The following is a 15,055-nucleotide window of genomic DNA, read 5'->3' as shown; positions in this document are numbered from 1 at the left end:
GCGCGGTGCCTGGGGCACATGCCCCGCTTGCCCCCCACAGCTGCGGCCCTGGCTGCCCACCAGCAACACGGGGATAAGCAACACAGGTTCAAAGACTGAGCAGTGCCCTGTAATCCTGCCCCAACCTGTCTCTCCAGTTGCACCACGATGAACTGCAACATCCATCATCCCCTGACCTCTCAGCCAGTCTCCTTCTAGCGTCTTGCAAAGACCCCATTTCCCAAGCTTTTAAGGTAATGTGTTACTACTGCTTTGAGGCTTTTAGCTTATTTTTTTAAATTCCTTTATATTTACATTTGATCCTGCTTGATTCTTTTTGCAAACTGACCTGGGAGGTGATGGTAGAAATGTATATAAGGCAAAATAAATGCATCAATAAAAAATGAATAAATAAACAAACGAGACAATGTTTTGAGGGGTATAAGTGCCTCATCAGTTAGCAAATCCCAGCTTATCAGAAATATATTTCTTGACCCATCTACATTTTGAATGAGAACAGAAACCATTAGCGTTGTGTTTAAATGTTGACCCAGCACATTTAGTCTGGGTAGTGAAAGACCTAGTACTGATGTTCACACCATGTGCTAAGCACACACCTTGTTTTTTGAGCCCTGTGCAAATAAGAGAATAAAAAATGTGGGGCTCCTCTGCCTTGACAAGAGAGACAATCACAGCGACGATGCCAGCAGAGACGGAGAAGGAAATAGGACGGTGAGGGATGGCCCGTTGTTCTTTTAAGGGCAGCAGGATGGAAGAGGACTCTGATTGACCCAAAGAGATCCTCGGGTTTCCAGAAATGGTAGAAGCAATCATAAAATTGGGGAGTTGGGGCAACCCAATGAGATCTGAGATAGAAAGGTTAACAGAGCCTGGTGTCTCCTGGTAGTAATTCTGATAGGAGTTACTCTCACAGTTAGTACTGGTAGTAATGGTAGGCAGTTCATCACCAACCCCGTACAAGGACTGCTTGATACACCCATGAATAACTCATCATTTCTCATCACTCAGTGGTGTATTTTTATGTTAATTATTTTCTTGTCAGTTATGAAACATATTTGTATGCTGCTGCAATCAAAAATGACTCTCTGTGGCTCATATGGAAACAATACAGTACAAAACAAACCCGTATGCAGGTAAAACCACAACAATTATCCAGTTTTGGAAGACTCACAACAATTTGTACAGGTAGTCCTCACTTAACAACCATTCGTTCAACGATGGTTTGGACTTACAACGGTGCTGGAAAAAATGACTTACAATCAGTTCTCTCACTTACAAAGTTGCAGCATCCCTGCAGTCACATGATCAGAATTTGGGCAGTTGGCAACCGGTTTGCATTTATGACCGCCACAGCACCCCATGGTCAAATGATCACCATTTTTGACCTTCCTGGCAGGCTCCTGGCAAGCAAAATCCATGGGGAACTGCACAATTCACTTAATGATCACGTGGTTCGCTTATCACCCACAGTGATTTGCTTAACAACCACCGCAAAACAGGTCATAAAATCAGATCAGATTCACTTAATGACCGCTTTGCTTAGCGACCAAATTTCTGATCCTGATTGTGGTCGTTAAGTGAGGACTACATGTATGTACTGCTTCCACTGGAGGAGCATTGTGCTTCAAGGCTATCTCATTCCAGGCACGTCTTGTGGCTGCAGTAGCGATTGTTCTCTCCCACCAGGGGTTTGAAGAACTCTGCTCAGGCTCTGCCACCCAAATGGCATTCTGGTGACGATGCCCAGTGCTGAGTTTGAGACCCCTTACAAGTTGAACACGTAAAGCTGTTTCGCTAATCCATGGCTATTACAAGAACTGTGGGCGGCCTTCAAACTAGGATCATTCTTCCAATTTCTCTTGCATTCATCACGATCAACGCGTCTTCACAGCAGAGCAAACAGCTTCGTGGTTCTCTAGTTAAACCCCAAAGCCGTCTGTTTTGTTCCGGCTCTCCAAAGATCACAGCAAAGTATCCAATCCTAGCTTTTAAAGGTGCTTTTAAGATGTTGAGGCCATTAAAATACTGGAAACCTGTTAAGAAAGAGATTTCGGCATATGGCTTGTAATCCAGAGCTTTCACTATTTCTGTTTGGGAAGCGGAGGCCTCCCCCACCTCGAAAGATGAGTTCTGCACTGTTGTAAGCAACTTGGCCTCCCATCTCTGCAAAAACTAAAAAAAAGAAAAGAAAAGACAGCAAGATGCAGGAACCAGGGATTCCGTGGTTGAACGATAGCTTCAATGAGCTATGAATCTAAATTACTTTTCCTGATTGAAAGATGGGCCTCCTTATGCTAAGACACAAGGCAAATTGGCAATACTGAAATTGCATCTTTTCCAATCTTGCTGACCTCAGCTTACAGTCAGCATTACTGCTCATCTGAGGATATGGGATACATTCAACCTTTGCAAATCCCAGGATGAAGGTTTACTCCTGAGATTAAGCAAGGTACTTGCCGTATGTAGTTAGATGCTGGTTATACCCCACAGCCCCACACACTCAGGTACCCCTAGTGTTGTAGGATGCATTTCATTTTTGGGACATTAGGTATGGCTCGTGCCCAGAGGAGGAACTGTTTGGGTGAAAAAAGGTAGCTTTAATTGGATGGTCAGTTTGGTCTGATGGATGACCATCACATTCTACTGTGTTGTGATGCCACCTGGCATTCACCAGGCTGACAGCTGGTTCCCAGATGGGGATATCTGAACTGTATTGGCCCAGGTGATGGTTGCCTCCAGATAAACCCAACTGCAGATTGGCATCTTTTAAGAGCACTGTTGCTTCAGATTGGAGCAGGCTACCACCATCTTGGGATCTGCTCTGGGCTTTACCTCTTCTTGCATATTTTTCTACTGGAGGTTCATCTGAAATGCCATTTGTGATTTGAACAGCTCTATGTTTTTTAACTCCACCGCAGATTGTTTTGCACGTAACTATGATTGCCTGTGAGATTAGTCTGTCTCCCCACAAAACAGGAGGGTGAGGAGGGGGCTGGTCACCCTAGCCCCACACCCCAACGCTATAAGGCCAGGAGGTGATGCTATAGAATTTCTTCTTTTTTATCACTTTTTGTTTTTACTTGTCGGTAAGGTGCACAGGCTATTAATCTTTTTCATGCACTGGGGGCAGAACATCAGGTAAAGACACAGGCAGTGGTATCAAGAAGTACTAAGCCACTACTCCATGGCAGGAGATGGGGCTGGTCTGTACCCCCAAAGGACTTCTGGAAGAGGAAGTCTGAGACTTCTATCTTTCACCTGTTGGGCTCAGCCACTACCTACGTTTGCACTAAAATGTTCAACTGAACACTGACATTTGAAAGCTAGACTCAGGCAGATTTGTGTTTGGCCCTTGGGGCATTTGGTGACATCAGACCTTTCCCAAATTCTTCTAGCTGTCGACCTTGAATCCAAATCTTAAACAGCCTCCTGCAAGCAGTGACTGATGTGCATAGAAAAGCCACTTCCCTACATCCTTCAGAAAGAGGTGACCATCAGCTATGGCTTCCTTCCCCAAGTTCTGTTGTGAGGACCAAAGGGTTACCCCACTGCCGGACCAAGACAAGGGCCCTCCTGGACCCAGATTCTGATGGTACTGATTTATTCTGCACCCTCAGTGATGCAACTGGGTGGTTTATGCCCGTCATGGTTCCATCTAGCTAATTAAAGATGTATTAATGAAGGATAAGCCTTATTGAACTGAATTGTGTGTCTGAGTAGATATCCCCTGGATTACACTGTAAAGTTGCAATCTGATGCCCCACTGATTTAGGAGTAGACCCCAATGAACTCAGTAGAAGTCCTTCTGAACATGCCTGGGTCAGTTTTCATAATGCCTCCCTGCACCGTCACTTGCATGAGATGCTGATTGGAACATGGTCCTGTGCTCGTGATGAAACGTTTTTCCACAGGGGAATTCATCTGGAAAAAGTTGGCCTTGCCATTCCTAGAGGCAAGTGACTTCCTCTCTCAAAGAATTTGATTTGTCTTTTAACCGATTGTACCTGTTGTCCCTCGTAATATCCAGTGCCGCTTTTTAGACAGTTAACTCCAAAGCTTGCAGATAAGGAACAAGAAAAGAAACAGGGAGGTGAAAGATAATTAAATGAAAATGAAAAAGCAAAAAATCCAGGGCTCATCCAAGCAGAAACCCTAAACAGCAATTTAATTATTTTAAACAAGCTTCCAGTTGTTTTGACTTTTATTGTAAACTGCTGTAATGGTTGCCTATCCTAAACACTCAGACTCACAAGAGGTTACTTAAATGAAATCTGATTTATTAGGGAAATCATAGCAGATACAGAGAAAGCTGAGAATGACTAAAAACACGCCAAATACAAACTAAAAACCCTCGGCTCCAAACGTGATCCCTCCCCCCTACCAGCCATAGCAACCCCCCCCCCCTCCCAGGTGCTGGTAACCGTTTTCCACACATCCTGGGAAAGCAACCTTGAACACATGAGATAACCCAAACACATTCCAACCCAGCAGCCAACAGATAACAACTCCCTGAAGAGGAATCTTCCTCCCTCCCGAGATCAAACACGTATCAGGCAAATGACATGCGAAACGTTACGATGTACCAAGCACATTGAAATGGTGAACATGACATACCGCCCCCCCCCCAAAAAATTAAAGTTATGGACCCGGTTTGGAGGGGTAAGCATTATGGAATTGACGAACAAGAACAGGGGAAGCCACATCGTGAGCGGCCACCCATTCCGGGTGGGGGAAATGTTTCCAGCGAACTAGGTACTGGAGTGTGTTGCGAAGCCGGCGAGAGTCAAGAATTTCTTTGACTTCAAAGTGTTGTTGCCCGTCAATCATGATGGGAGGAGGCGGCGGAGGTTGATCATGCCAGCGGTCAGAGCGAGTAAGGGGTTTGAGCAAACTGCAATGAAAAACAGGGTGTAAGCGTTTCAAATTATGCGGCAAATCAAGTTTAAAAGTCACTGAGTTAATTTGCGCCACAATAGGAAAGGGACCCACAAATTTAGGAGCTAATTTTTTCGATGGTTGAGAGGACTTGATGAATTTGGTAGACAGGTATACCATGTCACCCACTTGAAACGAAGGGTGAGGGGCACGCTTTTTATCAGCGTGCTGTTTGTAAGCAGACTGTGCGTCCGCTAGTGCCTGCTGGATGATCAGCCAAGAGTCTGCCAGCTGTGTTGCCCATTCGGACGGTGAAGCAGGCGGGCTAGATGGCTGCGGCAAGTCAGGGATTGGGACAAAATCCCTGCCATGAACGGTGCGAAAAGGGGTTTGACTGGTGCTTTGATGAACGGCGTTGTTGTAGGCAACCTCAGCAAAAGGAAGGAGGTCAACCCAGTCATCTTGTTGATAATTCACGAAAGCACACAAATATTGCTCTAGTGTCGAATTTAGCGCCTCTGTGGCCCCGTCAGTCTCAGGATGCCACGCCGTTGACAATGCCTGTTTAGTGCCCAACAGTTTTAAAAATGCCCGCCAAAACTGAGAGGTGAATTGTGTGCCCCTGTCAGAAATTAAGCGGGAGGGACATCCGTGTAACCTGTACACGTGTACAAGGAATAGGTGTCATGAGTGCCGTTGAGCTAAAGTCATCAGCGCAATGGCACTCATGACAATGACAAGGAAATAGGTGAAGGGGTACAAGTTAAGTAGCCATCAACCCACAACGACTAACGGCTAACAAACAATAGCTAAACGGATCACGGAGCCACCCAAGCCATCAGCGGCAATACAACGGGGATCGCCCAGCTGAAAGCAATCAGCAGAAGAATGAAAACCTGAGGATGGGCGATCCTGGAAACCCTCAACCAATGGCAGGGCAACGCATGGGACAAAGGGGGGTGACGTGACCGAGAGCGAGGGGGCGCTGACCGGCGCGGGGTATTTAAACCCCGCACCGGCGCGCTCCTGTCACTCTCAGCTTTTTTCTACCAACGTTGTACCTACCCTGAAATAAACCAGAGCCTGCTTTGCAAACCAGTGTCTGAACGTTATTCAGAGGTAGGCAGCGCATGACATAAAGCTGAGAGTCATAAACTCAGCCTCGCCGAGCCCCACCGGACGACAACGAGCCGCGGGAGGAGTAGACGGCGAGAAGACCAACAAGATGAGGCCGGAACGACGCGGGCAAGGAGGGCGAGCCGCGCGGCAAGAGACAGAGGAGGACCGACCGAGGCCAGAGGCACCGCGGACTCCCGGAGCCATGGACGCCCACCCCACCCGACCCGAGCCTCAGCTCCAACCCCAAGGGGAGATGGCGACGGAGGCAACCCGACCGCGGGAGGGAGCAGCACGACTTCCGAAACCAGCGGAGGACCCCGCGCCCCACATCGCACCCCAGCAACGGGCGTGGAGCGACAGCCCCACGATGCTCGACACGGAGGAGGACGACGGAGACACCCATCAGACGGAGGAGGAAGCGGACCCGCGGCGGAGGGACGATGAACCCCACCGGCAACCCACCCCCGAGGACGCGCCAACGGAACCGGCCCCAGCGGCGGCGCGGGCTGTGGACGAGGAGGCACGAGCTGAACTCGCGGCCATGCGGGCTCAGCTGACGGAACTCCGGACCATGCTCCAGGCGCTCATGCCCCCCGCGCCACCCAACGACGTCCCCGCACAAGCCCACACCCCGAGCGAAGCACCGAACCCACACGGGCCAGCGGAGAGCCAGCAGACGGCACAGGCGGCCGACACCACACCCCGGGAAGCGAGAGGCGGGGCCGCACAAAACGCCCGGGCCCCAAAGGACTTCCCCATCTTCTTCGATGGGACCCCCTCAAAACTCTCGTTTTTCGTGACCAACGCTAGGGAGTTCATGGGGAGGCACGGACACTCCTATGACTCCGAGGCCGACAAGATCGCCGCCGTGGCGATCAAACTCCAAGACAGGGCGGCGGACTGGTACGTCCAACTGTACGAGTCCAGCTCCCCCGCCCTCGCCACCTTCCCTGCTTTCATCAAAGAGATGAAAACCTACTTCGAAGACCCCCTAGCTAAAGTACGGGCGAAAAGCGCACTCCAGAGACTTAAACAGGGCACACGCACGGTCCCTGACTACGCCCTGGAGTTCAAAGCCCTCGCGGGAAAGGTCTGCGACTGGTCTGAGACCACCCTGCTGGAAATCTTCAAAAGGGGGCTCAACCGCGACGTTCTCCAATGGGCCCTCTACCGCGACGACCCAGAAACGTTACACGGGTGGATCCACCTCGCGGGGAAAGCCGAACACGCGCACCGCACCTTCCTGATGACAACCACGGAACACACAAACTATGTCGGGAAAAAGGTACCCGCACCACACGGGGGGATGGCCGGCCCCATATACCCAAAAAAGAAGTTCAACCGGGAGCCCTGCGGGAGGTGTGGCAAATTAGGGCACAAGACGGCGGATTGCTTCGCCAACCGACCGCCGACCAGCGCGCCCAAGCCCGCCCCGAAAATTAGCCCCAAACCACCCAACCCGGGGCCGCCCCCTCACCGCCGAATGACCGTGGCCACAGCGACACCGGAAGAGGGCTGGGACGCTTATTGGGGGGAAGAGGACAATACCGACCCCGACCAGCCGGCGGGAAATGCTCCCCGCTTGCTCTGAGACGCGTGGCGAGGCAGGCGGTGGGACAGCAACGCGGACCACCTCAACGAAACGACAAAAGCTCCGTAATATTGGCAGCAATTCAACTCTCTGCCGGCAATGGAGCCACCACGGCCGCGGCACTAGTGGACTCGGGGTGCTCAAAAAACCTCATCCACCCCGACCTAGTCGCCAAACTCGACCTCCGCTGCTTCCCCCTCCCCACGCCGCTGGCATTCCACCAGCTGGACGGCTCTACAGCGGGAGGGAAACCAGCCACGCTACAAACCGAGCCGGTCACCCTGCAAATGGGCACTCACACCGAGCGCACATCGTTCGTAGTCACGCCCATCGGACGGCCCATTGCAGTCCTGGGGATGCCATGGCTCGCGAAAAACAACCCGCGGATCAACTGGGCGACCCGCACCTTCACATTCGGCGACGGCGAGTATCGAGCACCAGTACCAGCTGGCAAAAGCAACCCCACGGTAGGACGAGCGGAGGCGACCACACAAGACAATGCCGCTACCACAGCAGACCTACCAGAACAATACGCCGACTTCTCCGAAGTCTTCGGAGAGGCAGAAGCCGACCAACTACCCCCCCACCGCAAGACGGATTGCCGGATTGACCTACTGCCCGACGTCCCCTTACCTAGACCAAAGATTTATTCGATGACCCCGAAGGAGATGGCAACCCTCCGGGAGTTCATCGATAAAAACCTAGACAGGGGATTCATAGAGCCAGCATGCTCACCGGTCGGAGCCCCCGTCTTATTCCGGGAGAAGAAAGACGGGACCCTACGGCTCTGCACCGACTACCGGGGCCTAAACGCGGCTTCCCTGTCCAACAAATACCCCTTACCCCTGGTGAAGGACATGCTCGCCCACCTGTCCACGGGCAAAGTCTTTTCCAAATTGGACCTTCGCGAGGCGTACTATCGCATCCGAATCAGGGAGGGAGACGAATGGAAGACGGCGTTTAACTGCCCCCTAGGCGCCTTCCAGTACAAGGTACTGCCCTTCGGACTCGCGGGGGCCCCTGGGGTGTTCATGCAGCTCATCAATGAGGTACTGCATGAACATCTGTTTAAAGGGGTCCTGGTCTACATCGACGACGTCCTCATTTACACAAAAACGCACGAGGAACACGTAACCTTAGTCAGGCAAGTCCTCGACAAGCTCAGAAGGGCGCAGCTCTATGCAAAGCCTACAAAGTGCGAGTTTCACAAAGAGCGCCTAGACTATTTGGGGTATCGAATCTCCGGGGACGGCATCGAAATGGACCCCGCAAAAGTCGAAGCGGTGCTAAACTGGGAGCGGCCCCGCAACAGACGGCAACTACAGAGCTTCCTGGGATTCGCGAATTTCTACAGGTCATTCGCCCGGGGGTTCACTGAGATAGCCCTCCCCTTAACGGACCTCCTCAAAACCAAAGGGGTGGGGGACACCCGACGCGCCAAGAACCCAGGCACAGTGCTGAATTGGACTCCCGCGTGCCAGACCGCATTCGACAAGCTGAAAGCGCTGTTCACGACGGAGCCAATCCTCGCGCACCCGGACCCAGAACGGCCGTTCGTGGTCCAAGCCGACGCCTCAGACTTCTCCCTGGGAGCCATCCTGCTACAAAAAGACTCCACAGGGCTCCTGAAACCATGCGCCTACCTGTCAAGGAAGTTCTCCGAGACAGAGAGGCGATGGCACGTCTGGGAGAAAGAAGCCTTCGCGGTGAAATCGGCACTAGAGACGTGGCGACACCTACTCGAGGGAGCCACCCAACCATTCGAGGTCTGGACGGACCACCGGAACCTCGAGGCCCTACGAACGCCTAGACGCCTTAGCCCGAAACAGGTCCGATGGGCCCAATTCTTCAGCCGCTTTGATTTCCAACTGAAGTTCATGCCGGGCAAGAAGAACTTCCTGGCCGACGCCCTCTCCCGGCTGCCCCAAGACGAAGAGCCCGCCCCAGACACCATTGGGACGGTCCTATCCGCCTCGCAACTGGGGATGGCCGTGACCACCCGAAGCGGCGCACGAAGGCAGCTCAACGCTACGGCGCAGCCGACGGCGGGACAACCGGCGACGGAAAGAAGCCAACCGCAACTACCAGGGGGAATGCGCAAGGACCTCGCCGCCGCCCTCAAAACCGACCCCTGGTTCCTGGCAAACCCCGACAAGGTAACGATGGCGCAAGACCTAGCATGGGGGGAAGGCAGAATCTACGTCCCGGACTCGCAACGCCAGGCGATCTTGCATAGGTCACACGACGCCAAGCAAGCGGGACACTTTGGGTTCCTCAAGACCCTACACCTCACACGGCGCCAATTCTGGTGGCCCGCGCTCAGGCGAGACGTAAAAACCTACGTGGCGTCCTGCCCAACGTGCGCTAGGGCCAAACGGGCACCAGGCAAACCCGCGGGGCTACTGCAACGGGTGGCAGAACCCTCCCGCCCATGGGAGGAAATCTCTATGGATTTTATAGTGGACCTCCCACCCAGCCAGAAGAAAACGGCTATTTGGGTGGTGAAGGACTACTTCTCAAAGCAGGCCCACTTCATCCCCTGCACGTCGGTCCCATCCTCACAACAACTAGCCAAACTCTTCCTCATCCACGTGTACAGGCTACACGGATGTCCCGCACGTGTGGTGACCGACAGGGGCACACAGTTCACCTCCAAATTCTGGCGGGCCTTCCTGAAGCTGACGGGGACCCAACAGGCCCTATCTACGGCTTGGCATCCGCAGACGGACGGAGCCACTGAGGTTCTTAATGCCACCTTAGAGCAATTTATATGATCATATACGAACTACCACCAAGACGACTGGGCTGAACTGCTCCCGTTCGCCGAAGTCGCATACAATAACGCCGTCCACACGAGCACGGGGAAAACCCCGTTCGAAGTAGTCTCGGGGCGCGACTTCGTCCCCATCCCGGAGCTACCTCAACCCCCGGAACCCCAGGTGGACGCCAGCGACTGGGGACGGAAGATCGCGGAAGCATGGCCAGTAATCACGGCGGCGCTAAAGGAGGCACAGGCTGCTTACAAAGAGCAGGCCGACAAGCACCGGCGCCTACAACCGACGTTCCAGGCGGGGGATATGGCCTATCTCTCCACCAAGTTCCTAAAGTCAACCCAACCCTCGAAAAAACTGGGGCCTAAGTACATCGGGCCGTTCCGAGTCACGCAAATAGTGAACCCGGTAGCAATACGCCTGGACCTGCCACACAACCTCCGGAGGCTCCACCCGGTGTTCCACACCAGCCTCCTAAAACCGGCAACCACCTCCCGATGGCACCCAAGCACGCCACAGCCCGCACCGCTCATGATCGACGGGCAACACCACTTCGAGATAAGGGACATCCTCGACTCCCGCAAGCAACGAGGAACCCTACACTATCTGGTCAGGTGGAAACACTTCCCCCACCCGGAATGGGTGGCGGCGCACAACGTTAACGCGCCTGACCTGACCAGAGCATTTCACCGGGCATACCCCGACAAACCGCAACCAAGGTCAGCAAAACCAAACCCCCCCCCGCAGGCCTCCCCCCGCCTCCCGTGCCCCAAGGGAAAGGGCCCCCCCCAAGCCCGCGACTTGGGTGGACCTTCCCCCCCCCGGGACTCACTCCCCCCGCCCCGGGCCCACGGGGTGGTGACAAACGATCGCCAGCACCCTCCCCCCGCCCCCCGGCCGCGGGGGAGTGGCAAGCAAGTCAACAGGGCAACCTGGGGGCAACGCCCAAGAGACACAAGAAAGGCGACGCACTCTAAATAAGAAAAGAAGGGCCCTACCTGGAGCTGAGAAGCACCCGACCAGCCACGCCTCTCGCCTCGCCGAACTGAGCCAAACAAACAGGGTGTGGCTGGAGCATGCGCACGCCAGGTCAGAACCCGAGCGTGCGCACCATGGACACACCCTGGGAAGGCACGTGGTAGAGGGAGGAGCAAAGGGAGGGGCGACAACTACTCCGGCGGGAACTTTGAAAAAAAAAAAAAAAGGGGCCTTTTGACAGCTCCATGGGGAAAACCCAGAAACCCGGGGGAGAACACTATTCGGAAAGGGGGCAGTATGTCATGAGTGCCGTTGAGCTAAAGTCATCAGCGCAATGGCACTCATGACAATGACAAGGAAATAGGTGAAGGGGTACAAGTTAAGTAGCCATCAACCCACAACGACTAACGGCTAACAAACAATAGCTAAATGGATCACGGAGCCACCCAAGCCATCAGCGGCAATACAACGGGGATCGCCCAGCTGAAAGCAATCAGCAGAAGAATGAAAACCTGAGGATGGGCGATCCTGGAAACCCTCAACCAATGGCAGGGCAACGCATGGGACAAAGGGGGGTGACGTGACCGAGAGCGAGGGGGCGCTGACCGGCGCGGGGTATTTAAACCCCGCACCGGCGCGCTCCTGTCACTCTCAGCTTTTTTCTACCAACGTTGTACCTACCCTGAAATAAACCAGAGCCTGCTTTGCAAACCAGTGTCTGAACGTTATTCAGAGGTAGGCAGCGCATGACAATAGGCAGGCCAATTGTCGTGCCGAAGGAATGGAGACACATGGGATAAAATGAGCTTGCTTGGAGAAATAGTCTTTTACTAACCAAATCACAGTTTTTCGTTGGCTGGGAGGCAACTCCACTATGAAATCCATGGAAACCTCCTCCCAGGGGCAAGCGGGACTGGCCACTGGTTGCAACAAGCCGTGAGGCTTTCCCACCTTATGTTTAGACATAGCACAAGCAGAACAAGAAGCCACATAATCCTTCACATCTTTGCACAGTGTGGGCCACCAAAACTGTCTGCGAACCAGGTGCAAAGTTTTTACAAAGCCAAAGTGTCCAGCAACCTTATCATCGTGCGAACGGAGTAAAACCTCCTTTCGCAAGCTGTCAGGGACATAGAGACGATTGGATTTCCAAGCGAATCCCCGGTCAAAAGTAACACTGTCTCTATTGGCTAGCAACCAAGTGTCAGTTTTTTGCTCCTTTAGAAACTTTTGTTGCAGTTGAGATGAAATGGACAAGGTGCCTTGTGGCGCGGAATCACTGCCGGCTGGCTGCTGCGCACGGGCTTGGCTGCGGGTCACAGCCAGCATTCCCAGTTGTGGCTGTGTCCACAGCGTGCTGACCACCTCTGGCGCTGAGCTGGAGTCCTGGGGTTGCCTGGACAGCGCGTCTGCTAAAAAGTTCTTTTTCCCTGGGATAAACTTCAGTTTGAAGTTGAACCGGTTAAAGAACTGAGCCCAGCAGACTTGTTTAGGGCTCAGTTTGCGAGGGGTACTAAGGGCTTCCAAGTTTTTATGGTCAGTCCACACCTCAAATGGATGATTAGCCCCTTCCAGCAAATGGCGCCAAGAGTCCAAAGCCGCTTTGACTGCAAAAGCCTCCTTTTCCCACACATGCCAACGTCTCTCCGTCTCAGAGAATTTGTGGGACAGGTAGGCACATGGCTTTAAACAACCCGCCCCATCTGCTTGCAACAACAGGGCTCCAATAGAATAATCAGAGGCATCCACCTGAACAACAAAAGGCTTGGAGGGGTCAGGGTGTTGTAAAATAGGCTCCTGTGTAAAAGACTCCTTCAGCCTATCGAACGCCGCCTGGCAAGCCAGAGTCCATCTAAGCAGCACGCCTGGGTTTTTTACCCGGCGGGTTTCTCCCACCCCCTTCGTCCGAAGCAAATCTGTCAGGGGCGAAGTTATTTCTGCGAACCCCTTTATGAACAACCTGTAGTAATTGCTGAACCCCAGGAAACTTTGAAGTTGCCTGTGGGTGCGGGGTCTCTCCCATTCCAAGATGGCCTGGATTTTAGCAGGATCCATCTCTATGCCTTTATCTGAGATCCTGTACCCCAGATAATCAATTTGTGTTTGATGGAATGCACATTTGGACAGTTTGGCATACAATTCAGCTTTCCTTAGCTTGCGAAGCACCTGCTTAACCAACTGTACATGTTCTTCCAGAGTTTCAGTATAAATCAATACATCATCCAAGTAGACCAATACCCCTTTAAACAGATGTTCATGTAAAACTTCATTGATCAATTGCATAAACACCCCAGGAGCCCCAGCCAAACCAAACGGTAAAACCTTATATTGAAACGCTCCCAATGGGCAATTGAATGCCGTTTTCCATTCATCCCCCTCCCAGATTCTCACACGGTAATGGGCTTCCCGTAAATCCAGTTTCGAGAAGATTTTCCCCTTAGCCAGATGTGATAACATATCTTTTATCAAAGGCAAGGGATATTTATTTGATATTGAGACTGCATTGAGCCCACGGAAATCGGTACAGAGTCTTAATGTCCCATCTTTCTTCGGGCGGAAGAGAACTGGTGCCCCCACTGGCGAGCTAGCTGGTTCAATGAACTCTCTTGCCAAGTTTTTGTCCACAAACTCCCGTAACAAAGCTAGTTCCTTCTGAGTCATTGAGTAAATCTTTGGCTTAGGCAATTGGGTGTTAGGCACCAGCGCAATGGCACAGCCAGTTTTCCGATGGGGGGGAAGTTGATCCGCTTCTTTCTCCCCAAACACATCAGCAAATGCCTGGTATTCCTCAGGTAGACCCTCAAGAGGAGGGGTTGGGTACTGTGGAGTCGCAGCTGCCGCTACCCCCACCACCTCCTCTGGGGCTTCGTTTCCCTCTGGTGCTTGATAAAATCCGTCCCTAAAGGTTACAGTTCGATAGACCCAATTTATCTGCGGATTTTGTTGGACCAACCATGGGACACCCAAAACCACCAAAGGACCCCCCACCAGAGCCACTACAAATGACAGCCCCTCCCGGTGGCTACCCATTTGCAAGGCTACCAAACTGGTGAAATGTGTGACCGGTTTGCCCCCTGCCATGGATCCATCCAATTGGGTGAAAGCTATGGGTCATTGCAACGGAAAGGTGGGCAACTCCAAGGCAGCTACCATGTCGGGATGCATTAAGCACCGTGAGCACCCAGAATCGATCATCGCCCACACTTCTATCGTCTTTGAGTGGGATCCCAACTTTACTTTCAGAGTGAGAATGCGATAGTTGCCACTCACCGACACAGGCTCGCGCCCCTCCTCTACCATCTGCCCTGCGGTGCCCTTTAGAGCAGGTGGCTGGCGTTTCCCGCCGGCTGCAGCAATTCCGGTTCACCCTCGTCCCTGTAGAACGGCATGCTTTCCAGCTCGCTGTCAGCCACTGCTGCTTTCATCTTCCTCGGCAGAGAGGGGGACTTCGCAGTCGACTTTCCCTGCTGGTCCTCGCCCTTCACCCGCGGGCACGCCACCACGCGGTGCCCCTCCTTGCCGCAGCGCAGGCATTGCCCCTTCGCGTAATGGCGCTCCTTCTCCTCTTCCCACGAACGTTGTCCGGATCTTCCAAAGGAGCCCGAAGGGCGGGTGGGTTTTCCGTCTCGCCCCGACTTCGTCGCCCGTCTCTGCGCAAACACCTCGTGGGCATGCTCAGCCTTTCCAGCGAGCTGGATCCGCCCGTATAAGCTGTCAGGAT

The sequence above is a fragment of the Candoia aspera genome, chromosome 3, assembly GCF_035149785.1.
Source record: "Candoia aspera isolate rCanAsp1 chromosome 3, rCanAsp1.hap2, whole genome shotgun sequence".
NCBI lineage: Eukaryota > Metazoa > Chordata > Lepidosauria > Squamata > Boidae > Candoia > Candoia aspera.
This window is presented reverse-complemented; position numbering follows the sequence as displayed.